Genomic DNA, 14,512 nt, shown 5'->3' with positions numbered 1-14,512 from the left:
GAAAGAGTATTTACACAAAGCCAGTATTAGATTATTCCCTGCTTAACTGATATAATTGAATATTGAGTTGACCCGGAGTGCTGAATAGTACTCTTTGGTGGGACTTAGGCCACCACATACCTAAAAGTCTTTTGTTGTTTCTCTGCTGCGATGGATCAAGTTAAGCTGGAGCTCCCCAGGCCTCATGTGACCTAAAATTATTCTGCTGCTAAAATGCTTTGCCAAGTATCACACTAGTTATCCATGATCTAAGACCTAATCAGACTGTCACTTAAAGTTCAGGGGGCAGCCTGGATGGGACTGAATAGTAACAGTGTAGCAGTTTTGGGAGAAATTCCTAAATTCTAGTTCTAGTTTTTTAGCTGTCACCGATCTACACACACACACATACACACACGCACAGCAGAGTGGGGCATGATCCAGAATGTTAGTATTTTATCTTAGAAATCCTCCCACAAAGGAAATGTAGATATTTTCCCTTCTCCACTAAACCTTGAAATTCACAAGAAACAAAATTATAAAAAGGAAAACTAAGGTCTCTGGTGAGTGGAGTTGGGGTGGTGCCAACATCCAGAGAGGACACCCATTAGACTAAAAGTTCCCACATAATTCAAATGGGATGGTTTCTGTAGAAAGCCTTAGAAAACTTGAACAATTTCTACAAGTATTATGAAAAGTTGCTGAATTCCACTCCTCCCTCTTAATATTCTGTTTTGCTATTTCTTCTTGTTTGTTTCCCCTCAGCTAAGAGCCTAATATTCAATTCTTTAATTTTCCATTCCTAAACAAAAGCAATCACAATATTTTTAGCTGACTTCAAAGGCTTTTGTTACTGTTTTGAGTTGGTATGTTTTTCTCTGTCCATGTGATTGAAATCACTTTGTGAAAGCTGAGAAAACTTGCTGTGAATTTTTTAAGAGGTTCTGTATGTCCACCCTTGATCCTGTAGAACAGGAATATGTACCTTGCAGCTTCTGTCTTGTAAAAGAAGAAGAAGAAGAAGAAGAAGAAGAAGAAGAAGAAGAAGAAGAAGAAGAAGAAGAAGAAGAAGAAGAAGAAGAATTGATTGCCTGATAAAGTAAAGGCTCTGATTGCCAGGGTATTTTCCTTCTCCCAGGACATGGAGAGGTTTCTACTTCTGAATCTAGCATCTTGCATCCCAAATAAAATGTGTCTATCCTGAGGATTATTTCCTTTGGGGACTGTTCCCACTGTCTCCTCCTCCCACACCAGTGCATTTGTGGTTCTGAAGTTCTCAGTGTTCCTGCATTTCAAAGACCTCACCAAAGAACCATGGATCTGTGATTCCAACTTCCTAAAACTGTGGTAATAGCGCATGAAGATATTTCACACCAACAAATCAATGACTTGAAGAAAAAAAAAAATGGGACGCCTGGGTGGCTCAGGGGTTGAGCATCTACTTTGGGCCCAGGGTGTGATCCTGGAGACCTGGAATCGAGTCCCGCATCGGGCTCCCTGCATGGAGCCTGCTTCTCCCTCTGCCTGTGTCTCTGCCTCTCTTTCTCTCTCTATGTCTCTCATGAATAAATAAATAAAATCTTAAAAAAAAAAAAAAAAAGGTTGATCTCTAGCTCACATCATAGTCTGAGGTGGGTTGAGTGAGTGTACAGGGCACCGCTCCTCCAAGTGGTGACTCAGAGATCCAGGCTGTTTTCATCTCCTAGCTAGGTTGTTAGGAACAGGGCGTCTCTAAATTTGCCCCAGCAGAGGAAGAGCGTGTTGGAGGAGGCACACTGGTAATTAACAGCCTCCACCTGGATGATACACACAAAACTACACTCACATTTTAGAGAATGGAGCTAGCACTAGTGGCTTGGCCGGTAACTGCAAGGGAGGCTGAGAAATGAGTAGGAGTGTTTCATTTGGTAAACACTGTCTCTGACACAAGGACAGACTGTGGTACCTTTAATTGGATACTTTGTATGCTTTTGAAAGACATCTCTTGTATTATTGGCTTGTCTTCCTATTTAATTTTGTGTCTGTCATGGCTCCCAGTTCTACTGTAAGTACTTTGAGAATAGAAACAATATGTCACACATCTTTGTGTCTCTCTTCATATCCAGCAAAATGTCTTCCCTATAATTGGTTCATTCAACATTCAGTCAATAAATACTCATTGAGTTTCCGTTATATACACTGTTTTAAGTACTAGAAATACCTTGGTGTGAAAGTACACTAATTTCTCCGTAGTGAATTTATAAAGTCGATTCACTTTTCACACAAATAAATGTAAAATTGCAGCCATGCTGAATATTAGGAAATAAAAATACACTGTGTAAAAAAAAGAAAAATCTCTTCAAACCAAGTTTAAAGACAATGATGATGTTGAGTAAACTGAAAAAAAGCAAAAAATAAAACACACAAAAAAAGACCGTCATGTAGATTGTGGGAAATCTTGCCCTGTGGAGATTCCAAGAGGTAGTGAGCAATGCAAAGGGGTGCTGGGCAATTAGCAGGTGCTTCTGAACTCCCTGGAGGAGTGAAGTTTTCCAACAGCACTCCCTCGCTTCCCATACTGTGCCTGATGTGATAGGCAACATGTCAGGGGTAATAAAGAAAAATGGCAGTGTAACTACAAACACAAGGAACACATCTTTGGTACATTTCCATTCTGTCAGCAGTTTTCTGTCATACGCTAATGGGATCATATGAATAATTTTGTTTTCTCTAATAGGAACCAGTGAAATATATAATCTCATCAGGTTGTTTTTATATCATCCTAGGAAAAAATGAATACTAACATGATGAAAAGAAAAGATAAGCAATAGAAATACAAGTAAAATAGAATATTTGTGGACATGATTATTTTAGATATTCATATGGCGTCTGTGATAAGAATGTTGTTTCCGCCTTCTCCTCTGTACTTGATGAACTATGGGTAGTTATCCGAGAATGGCAGGCATCTTTGTCTTCCTATGTTTTTATACTGGGAAAGGAATGTGTCTCCTTGACTTACATATGTTGTTTTATTTATTTATTTTGCTCAATCGTGTGCTTATGAGCTTTCAGTCTGCTCCCATGGCATAATCCAAACGACTTGGACAATTTGTTATTGTCAGCTTTTGAGATGAGAACATGAAGGCACCCTGCAGCCCCAAAAGCATATCAGTTCAAACTCTGATGGTTGTCATTTAAAATTACTTCAGCAAAGCCTCCTTCTTTTCTTCCAGAATTGTTTTGGGAATTTTATTTGGTGCTTGCCCGTGTTATTAAACAAGTTGCTCATGGGCTGGGTTGAAATCCAAAACTGGATCAACCATAATTCACATACTACGGTGAATGCATATAATAAGCATTTAATAAACACTGGTTAAAATTAAGTCAGTTGAATTGAACTGAACTGAACTGAAAAATTAAAGACTTGTGTGGTTCAGCAAATTAGAACGTTCTGTTAAAAATGGACAATCCAATCACTTGCCCTACAGCGAGATGCTCTGCCTCCACATAGAGTGTAGGTGTATAAGTAACCATGTGCTTAGCCAGTCATGTATTCAAGCACTGAAAGCAGGTTATTTTTGTTGCATAATGTCATTGTGCGTTTCCTGTCTTTGGTAACTCAAAAAATATGGGCCTTCACAAACCAAAGAGGAAGGAATGAATTATTCAACAATGGTGTTGGGAAAATTGGCTCACTATCTGGAAGAAAAAAAATTCTCAAGTTAGATTTTCACCTCAGACCACACAACAAAATAAATTCCAGCTGATGTTCGAAAGTGAAATGTAAAAAGTGAAAGCATCAAAAACTGAAGGAGCATCTGTGGATTGGGATTGGCAAGAAGAAGGGGGTGGGGAACAAAGGCACTTCTACTTTTACTTTATACTTCTCTTTTGTTTTTTGAAAAACAATAAGTAACAATGTCACGCATATTTCAAAATGGAGAGAAAATGTAGATGGATATTTTATTGATCTTGGGGTGATGAAAGACTTTCAAAACTTAGAAGGCATGGAAGAAAGACCAAAGGAAAACCAAGAAATTTGGCACAATTTCTATATGTCAATAAAAGCATCAAAAATATAATCGATGCATGAAGAATTGGGGATAGCTTTGGAACAAATATTACAAAGTGTTCATATCATCAACGTATAAAAAAAAAACCCTACAACTTTATAAGAAAACATGCACCTATATTAGAAAATGGTATAAGATAGATGTTGTTTAGACGATAATTAAAAGGAAAAAAACCCTGATAAAATAATAAGTAAACCTATGCAGGAGAGGAAAAATTTTTATCCTGCCCTTCTAGGTTCTTTTGGCTGGTCTATTAATTAAATGGATACAAGACAGATTAAGAGGAGAAAAACAAATTTAATTTAATATGTATGGAAGCCCCACAAAGATATGAGAAGCCAAAAGACAGACAATTGAGGTTTATATGCCATCCTAAACTAAGAAGGGGATGGGAGCCTGAGGCTATAAAGGGTAGGAAGACCATTCACAGGAAGATGGGAAGAGCAAATGTTTGGTAAACAAATGCTTGCCATGCCAGGCAGAGACAATAGGGCACAGAGGAACCTGAGCAAAAAGGCCCTGCTGAGTGCCATTCTCCCCACACTGTTCACCACCCCCCTACAAGCCTAGTTTACCACACCTAGCCCACACTTTTTGTACTGGTGATAGGTCTTTCCTGGGCCATGCGCTCTATCAAAATTCTCAGAGGCAATTAAGGGGAAGGTAAAAAGCTCTTCCTTTTTTGGGCCTTGACTGTCATCAGACCAAAATACACATGCCAAGGTGGCACATTTGAGGGAGGTTCATTCTGAAGCCATTCAATGCAGCAGTTGTACTAGAACGTCCATTACAGCCTTATTTATAATATTAAAAACTTTAGAGCTGACCTCAAGGTGTAATAGAAGAATGTTAAGTGGGCTATTGTTTGGAGAGTATATGTTAATGATGTAGGGATATATTAATTATGTGAATGCAAAAAAGGGCTTCAAAACTAAATACAAAATATTTAATTTTGTAAAATGCGTGTTCATGTGCACATGTGTGCAAGAAAATGCTTAGAAGGGAATTTTTTTCTGTAATTTGTTTCCAAAAATATTAGCCGTGCCTATTTCTTGATAGTGAGATTATTGTCATTTTAATTCTTCTGTCTTTCTATAAATAGCATGTATTATTGTATCATCAGAAAAAATAAAAGAAGCATTTGTTTTAGGCTCAAATCATCTTTCTTTTCAAAAAATTCCGCATATTAACATTCCTAACCAGATAAAATATTGTGAAAACTCTGAATGAAGACATTGAATATCATTTCTCTGCATCTAACTTTCACAGGTTTCTAGTTTAACATAGAGCATAATGCCAGTGAATTAATTTAATTTTAACTTGACCCATTTAATATTTATGCCCATGCTCCTTTTTTTCTCACCGTCATCTCCTCTCCTACTGGTTGGCTTATTTTTTACCAAAGTGCCAGCTAATATGGGACACCTTGAGAGTGTAAATTGCACTTTTTGAAATAGATCATGTCTTTTTTCCTCATCCTTTGGAAATTTTTAAATGGAATAAGTAGAACAAATAGCTGACAGGTAGGCCCTTGGGGATAAGTTCTGTTAAATTTTTCCTCCTCAGAGATGTAGATGTAGGCCCACATTATAATTTTTTTCTCATAACTTGGAAAAGTCCTTCATCATTAATTGAATTCTTTCTGGTCCAGGTGTAAAGCATCTAGATCATTCCTAAATAAACATAAGTCATCCTCCTGACTTTAGCCACTTAATACCTTTCTTTAATAGTTTTACTTCTAGTCTTCCTTGGTTTCTCTGTCTCATCATTGGCTTCCAGTTGTGTTTTGTTTTTTATGTCAGGGGAGATTGTTTTTAGGTTTCTGCTTTGTTTTGTTTTGTTTGTAGAGCAGAACTATAGCTGTGAAGGGTAGATGAAGAAGCAGACTGGAACACACATAATTGATAAATGATACTTTACAGTCCTGTGCTCTATACGGACTTAAAAAACAACGAACCAACCAACCAGCCAGCCAAAGAAAGAAAGAAACAGTAGGTAGCCATCTAATCAGGGTGGAGCCCACTCCTGAATAAATGTATCTCCCTTTCTAATGCCTTAAATTTGATTATTACTGAGTGATCATTTACAATAATTCTTACTTTTTCAGACCTCCTCCTTGAAAATGCAAATATTTTTGAAAATGAACTATAACTTTTTAAACAAACTCTCTTCCTATTCACACAGGGATTGAGTTTTCTTAAGGATTTCATTTACTATCAGCAAAATACTGTAGGCCCAAAAGCTAAAGGTTCTACAAAAGAAGATGGGAAAAACCAAGAGCAAACCTTGTAAACTTTATTACATCGTATTTGGAAAGCCCCATACATATCTGGCAATGTGCCCCATGACCTTTTTCCCTCCTCAATGCTGTCAGAGGTGGAAAGAAAAGAACCAACCCAGGGGGACAAGAGTAAGAGGGCCGGTGGGAACTCCACCCCTGTACCATGAATGTCCAGGGAGAGACCAGTAGAAATTGAGCATCTATAGGGCAGCCAGATATTAGCCTCTGGCTCAGCCTTTTTATCAGCACAGGAACAAAATGACAATCAGACCAGTAATGAAAACTCACATTTTGACAGCACTGGCCCTGTCTCAGCTAAAACAATAAAATGTGAATTGCAGAACAAGACTCAATAACAGTACTGAAGGTGTTTGGGTAAACAGTGGCAGTTTTCCCCACTGAGGTCCTGATTGATATCCTCAGCAAAGCTAGAGAAAAGGATAAGGCTTCCCTGTCAAGAAGGCTGACCACAAACAGGTAATTCTCATCGTTCTCTGACATCCCGACCCAAGACGTGCACTTATGGCTGAACCTTCCACCTTGTCCTGGGATAGGTAATGAAACATAATGACAGGCCTTCCCTACTCTGCTTCCAGCCGTTTCACAATGGCTGCTAATAAAGGTGCTTGGCTTCTATGTTGTCCATCTGTGCCCCAAAAGCAAACATGGAATTTTGTTTTCCACTTTGGTCTATCCCCAGACTAAATGAATGTGTCCTAGGAAAGACAAGCCAACTCTGAGCTGACCTCTAGCTGCTTTCTTTAGGCTAGATTTCAATACTTCTGACAGTGCTTCCAGATCTCTTGCTTCCATAAAACATATTTGTTTATTTTTAAAGTACAAAGAACTATAGTAGTCTTATTAGCAATCCAACAAAATCAAGCCTTGTTCACAGAAAGCACTTGGATTCCAGCGTGTGTGTTTTACTCTGGGTTGTTTATTTTCTATTTAATCCAAGAGACTCCAGAGGATGGGTCTGAAAGCAGGGTTTGAAAAGGACTTGGAGAAGTTTCTCTTTGGAACCAATGTAGAAATTAGATTCTTATCTACTCTACAATATTATTGTTTTGAGCACTTATGAGGACTGCTGTTTGAATGTAATCATTCTCCAAGGCTTTCATTGCTCTAACAACTTGGCATCAATGTTTTGGGGGACTTTTAAACTAAATAACAGTACTAACTCTTAATATTGCCAAAGCAAATAGCATAAATACATTGGCCTTCTGTTTCTTCTACTCAAAAGCAATTGAGTGAAATCAGTTGAACTTCTACCCAGAATCTCAGAGGAACTTAGAAAATACGGTTGACTCTCATAATTGCCTACTACCTCCCACCATGGAGCAGCATTTATAGGAATCATCTTTGTGTGAATAATTTTTAAGGTAAAATAATCCACTCACATGTGACACAGGAAGGGGATCCAGATTCAGGGTTTATTTGGCTGTGACAACAAGGCCACCATGCATACAGTAGCAATAAAGAAATAACTAAAGCTGAGGAGAGGGAAGCTCTAGAACCTGCAGTGTGTGAGGAAAAGGGATAGGCAATGGATGCTGGTTGGAGCACACAGTCAGTACAGAGAGAAAAAAACAAGTATCTACATATAAATAGCATGGGCAGATGCACCATATATAGAAACAGAGGGTAACCAATAGGCATAGCTTTTTTAGTTTTTCCCATAGTGGAAAAAATTATTTGGAGCTCTCTGAAGCCACCAGCCATAGAATCTGCTTCAGAGAAACAGGATAAACACATCCTCTGCAGACAAGAATGGTTTGCTGATCTTCTCAATTTTCTTCATAGTTAAAAATTCACAACAATGTCAGAGTTAAGGAGACCATAGATAAAGCCTGGCCTGCTCAATGGAAGTGCAAAACCAAGATCTGATAGTTTCTCAAGACCTTTAAATAAGCCTCATCTGATTTGAACACAAGACCTTATAATTCTCCATTTGATTCATTAGGAACATGTTTCCTTTATTTAGGAAATGTTTTCATAATCTTTAAAGATTTTCCTATTTGGAGCAAGACTTTTTGGCTATTCATAGTCCTTATACACAAGCACAAATGAAATGTAGTGATGTGTATACACACATACACACTCATATAGTTTGTGAGCCTTATCCCATACAGAGAGTTCATAGCAAGAGTTCATAAACTTCATCCATGTGGCACCTGTCCTGCCCATTTCATTCCTGCCTCTTCAAATCCACCTCTCTATTAGAAAGGAAGAGTGAAGTTCCTTTTGTTTTCTATGAGGTTTATGTTGAGTTTTTTTGTTGGTGCTTTTGAATTACAACTGATAAAACAAGAGCATGTCAGTGCCACATGATACAGTTATGTAATCCCCAGTGCCTCAGTTTCCTTGTCATTGGAGAAGAATAATTATAGTACCTAACCTACCTCATAGGTTCATTGAAAGGATCAAACGAGATAGAACATGTAAAAGACGTGGGATAGTACCTGACACATACTAAACACTTGAAATATTGTACTATTATTAGTGTACGAGGCCACAAGTTGCATGAGATGAATTACCATCGAGTCAGGTTAGAATTCAAGTCAAATCAATAAATATGTATCATCTATTATATGAAGTTACTATTATGGAAAATGCATGTTCATTAGTGGGTGCTCAGTTCATACGCCATCAAACGTTTATTGGTTACCTGAGTGGACCACGGGAAGTCAGGGTTAGCCTATTATTCTGCTCTCACTAGCCTGGGACTAAAAAAAATTTAGGCAAGAAGAATACATTCCTTCAAACTGGGACATGTCCAGAACATGAGGTTAAAGAAATCTATTAATAAATTGTGACTTCAGTAATTAAAGGTACACACATAGGCATCGTGCATGCTAAAATGACATTTTGTTAATAGACTGTCCTGGCAGTATGGGGTGTTCTTTTAAGCTTTTTAGCAGCAACAAGCTGCTTCCTAGTCAGGAATCTTAAAATAACTATGTCATTACATAAACATTCTACATCCACCTTATGCCAACACATGTTCTGTTTCTTTTGGAAGAGAATGAAATAAGATGAATAGGCATGACCCAGGAGCCTGTGTTATAGAAGGCTAACATTCTTTGAGATGGTGGATATTCTAAAAATCGTGAAAAAGGGGCCAGTGTTAAAGGTATGGCTGACCTTTGCAAGATTATTTTATTGCAAAAGTTCTTTGGTTTTACAAGCTGACATGCCAGAGTCAACATAAATAAGGAGCTAGGGGAATATTGCCACAGAGGTAAGAGCATAAACTTATGTAGCTATCTTAGTGTGGCCAACCGGGCCCTGGGGAGGGGACCAGTCCACACAGCTAAATAAATAGCAAACATGGCCCAACCAACAATCCAAAGAGCACTAGGTTTATTGTTTTCAGAATTAAACTGCATTAGGAACAAATCAGATATAGAGACCACCTCACAGGCAGACACAAGCTCTACGCAACTTCAGCCTCAGAGAAAAGCTCCTGCATTAGTGGAACTCAGGTGATAGTGAGCCAGGTCAGACTGATATCTGGGTCCAAATCAAATAGATCCCAGAGGGAGAAATCCAACTTTTCAGTAAATAAGAGGAGGTTCAGCAAGGAGGGAGACAGCAGTGAAAAAGATGGGGAAAGAGGAAGATTATCTAAGGATGACTTAGGCAGTTAGTATGGAAGAAACTTGGCAGCACATGATTTATAGTCAGCTGGAAGCCCTGGAGATGAGGGGCAGAGACCAATGACTGTATCTGGTATCTAAGTAGGATTTGGTCACAAAGAACAAGTCAAGAGACCGGGGATTAGAACTGGAACCAAGAGGAGAACTAACCAGATGCTGAGCCACTGGAGTAACTCTCCCAGAAATTAGAGCTTTATTAGTAGAAGGAAACTTGCTAAGTATTTCTAATCACCGATCCTTAAAGATGGCACCCAGTGAACCGTAGCCTTACCACATTGAATTTTGGTCAGGATTGTGAATTGCTTTAAGCAATAGGATTTTGGCAGAAGTGACACAGTGTATTGGAACGGGGCCTTAAGAGATTTATAGCTTTCATTTTTACCTCTTGGAATGCTCCCTCTCATGGAACTCAGATGCAATGTTGTGAAAAGCTCAGATCTCCGGGAGAGTCCCTCTGATCAACAGCCCCAGCTGAGTTGCTGACAAAGCCAGGACCAACTGCCAGTCACATAAGGAAGCCATCTTAGATGTCCAGCCAAATCAAGCCCCCAGGATGCAGCTGCTGCCCACATCACCTGGAGCAGAAGGACCACACAGCTGAGCCCAGTCAACTTGTAGAATCGTAAGAGATAATGAAACGATTATTGTTGTAAGCCACTCCGTATGGAGATGGTTGTTATATAGCAACTGTAAACTGAGTCTGCAATGGTTTGAGGGGACATAAAAGCAATATTAAACTAAACAATAATGACATCATCAGGCATTTGAAATGATGAAATTGAATCTTCTTTTAAAAATTTAAATTCCACCCAATGTATTCTCTTTAAGAAGATAGGATTTTACTTAATGCATGAAAGAACATTTTCCATCAAAAATATCTAAAATCAACATTGTTTTATGATGGAAAAGCAAACAATTTATCTAAAGAATTTGTCCCTTGTTGTGTTGCTATGATTCAATTAAAAGTAGGATGGGGTGGGGCACCTGGGTGGCTCAGTCAGTAGAGTATCTACCTTCGGTTCAGGTCATGGTCTTGGGGTCCTGGGATCGAGCCCCGTGTTGGACTCCTTGATCAGTGGGGAGTCTGCTTCTCCCTCTCCCTCTGCCCCTCCACCCCACTTGTGCTCTGTCTCTTTCTCTCTCTTTCAAATAAATAAATAAATAAATATTTTTTTTCTTAAAGTAGGATGGGGTGAAATAGAGAGTTTGAAAGAAAATGTCAGATTTCCCAGACAATTTCACACACAAAACTACCAACAATTTTACTGTATCAGGTCTTCTCAAGACACTGCTGTTCCTTAATTTGCTACTATAGCTAGACATATGATTTCTTGCATTAAACCTCTCAACATTAAGAAGGCCTCTGCTCATCACAGTTATGGTTTATGTGCCATTACCTCTGTGTTTGTTCCAGAGGCCACCAACTAACAAAGCAGCACACTGAGCATAAATGACCTAGGATAGAAGAAGGTCAGAAGAATGGGTCAGATTCAGGGTAAAACCAGAAAGGGAACTCATATCCTAAATCAGCACTTTTAGGATTAATGTTATAGCCTTTGCTAAAACCTCAAAGTGAGTTAAAGTGGGCCAAGATGGGCCAACGTGAGTCAAAGTGGACTAAGGTGAGTCAGGGGGTGCTGAGTTGAGCCAAGGTAAGTAGTCAAGATTTGAAAGTCAAGAAGTCAAGACACTGGTCAGTATTTCCCTGCTAACCTAACAGTAGTCATCCAAGGGTTTGGAAGCTATGACATCAAATAAGGAAAGATTTAACTATTAGGTCAGAGTCCAAGATCTGGAATCATGAAGATCAAACCAATCAAACAAGTAGCCAGAACTCAGAAATGATCTCAGGATTCTTTCATACTCTTTCTGAGAACAACAAATGGTAACCAGAAGAGTACAGACCATGGCCCATAAATATTTAGAGAACTGAATGTTTCTCTTTTACAATTACAATAATCAGGCTGATTCTCAAATAGAGGATGACATGATGTAGAGGTGCCATCACTTTTCATTCTCTAGTGCTTTTAAAATATGGAAGACATACTGCTTGAATAATTCCATTACATTTACTCCCATCGTTTGGCATTCATCGACCATGCAGAGCACGTCTTAGCTGGCACATAGCACATAACCTTAGAGGGGGAGTGTTCCTCCCTTTGCACAATGATCACAACTGACATTGACATATATGGCTACCCTCTTTGGCTATCTTCCCTGTAGTGTGACTTCAGGAAGTAGGACAGTCACTTTGAGTAATGATTAAAAGCCTCTTATTCTTTCATGTTTGTGTCTCAAAGGAACTACTAGATGAAAATAAAAGCCACTTGAGGAGTAATATTTAACAAGAATAATGACCAAAAAGACACTTTGATTGGACCAAATACTGACTTGTGTTTGGAATGGAAGATTTCCCACTGCAGATCCAAATCTCAGAAACTGACAACTTCAAAGTCCTCTTAGATGGTTTTGGCTTGAAGTCCTTTATGATGGGCTGGACACCTGAGTAGACACATAGGTGATCCACTTGCATGAGGGGATTATTACTTGGTCAAATGGTGAACCATTAATATTTCTGTGGAACATGATGCACAAATGGTCCTCTCTCCTTTGAAAAATGTAGCCAATGAATCTCAGTTCAATGGCCAAAATAAGAGCTATTGGGTTTTCATGAGACTTCATGGCTGATCATAGGTCTGGAATGGGATATCTTCATATGGAAATGTCTTAAAATCTCTTGAACTTATACTAAAGAGTAACCAATTTGTAAATAATGGTGTATTTTTTTTAAAGAAATGAAGCTTACAAATTTCAAATACATACAGTAACTCAAGCTAACAAAATACTGACAGACAAAATTCATTGGGGACCTACTTTAATGAATAGAGGGATTAATTTTTAATTAGTATATTAGTAGTTTACTCACAAATGGTAACAACATTTTAACTCATAAATTCCAAATTAGCATAATCCAAATTGAGTTTTATTGTAAAGAATTCTCTAGTAGCTAATTCAACAAACTTTTATTGAGAATCAACTCTGTACTAGGCTCTGTGGTAGATAGTACAGTTGCAAAAATTAATTGGATATATTATCTGCCTCAAGGAGTTCACAGGATAGTGAGTGAGAGAAGGATGAAACTCGGTGTTATAAATGTGATAAATGCTATGTTTTAGTGATGAATAGTATGTTTTCAGAGGACAAGGGAGGTGAGATTAAGTCCATATAGAGTAGTTCATAGAAGAAATAATATTTGATTTGGGCATTAAAGATTAAGTAAAAGTTCCCCAAATGGAGAAGAGTCAGTAATGTACCATTGTGGTGGAAAAGCATGAACAAGGGTATGATGTCACTAATGGGTGAGGCCTCATTGGGAAATAGCATGATGACTAGCAAAGGGAGCCTGGGAGGGAGGCAGGAGATGAGACCGAAGTATGATGGCAGACCACTAAAGCTCTTGAATCTCTTCTGGAATTGGGACTTAATCTTATAGACAATGAGGAGCTAGAAGGACTTGGAAGACAGAGGGCAATTTGAACAAATTCTCGTGTGTGGAAATAATTAAATCAGAGGTTCCCACTGCTTCAGAGAGAACTAAGAATTCTATAGTAAGAAAGCAGCAAGAAAGAGTCTATTTCAGCTTTCAAATTAAAAAAAAAAGTAAAAGTCACTGCTTTTAATTTTCAAGAACCAATATTTTGAGGGGAATAAAAAGTTTTGCATATCAAAAGGCAAAGCCCTGGTCAAGCTGGCAAAATGCATGAGAACACAGGTAGGAATTCCAAATGGTGGCATAGTCTCTGAATCTGTAAAGCCACCACCACTCACGTGGCTTAAGACCAATTACTTTCTAGTGCCGTATATCATTCTTTTATCAGTGTGGTGTCTCTCTGAGATGATGACAAAAAAAGGAAGAGATAGCTGGGTTACATCTAAGAGTGTTAATATACCCATAGGGCAACCAAAGAGTTTATCCAAAAATAATAAATTGACAAGAGAATAGATGAAGTAGAAGAAAGAACACTGTGTTTACCAGACAGACACCCTACAAAATTTGGGGTGTGGGCGACAAGGGTGTTGGGAGGGTGTTCCCTGTACCTAAGACTACTCAGAAAACTGAGAATCAACTCTGAGAGAGGACCCAGCGTCTGAACAAATACTTCCAGTGGCCAGAGCCAGTGAATCCTGAGGGAACTCATCCTGACTCCTCTGTTATTGTATCTATTTTAGTGAACATCACTGATGTTGCTTGGTCCTAGAGGCTACTTGTCCCTTAAGGACATCTTGTCAACAACTGCTTGCACTTAGACAGCAGTGAGACATGGCTAGGCCTCCAGACTTCTCAATTCAGCCAATCCCCCTATATGGAACAGCCCCCTCTGCAAATGTAAACTTGTAAACCTCAAAAAGGAAGTGAGGCCTTGACACCCACAGGAAGTATGAAAGAGAATGTACCTTTATACCTCAACTTAGAGGAAGGACTTGGAGATTGAACGAGGCCAGCTTGAGACTTCACCTCAGTCACAGCAGTGGAGAAATCC

The sequence above is a fragment of the Canis lupus genome, chromosome 1, assembly GCF_003254725.2.
Source record: "Canis lupus dingo isolate Sandy chromosome 1, ASM325472v2, whole genome shotgun sequence".
In the NCBI taxonomy this organism is placed as follows: Eukaryota; Metazoa; Chordata; class Mammalia; order Carnivora; family Canidae; genus Canis; species Canis lupus.
Note: the sequence above shows the minus strand (reverse complement) of the source record.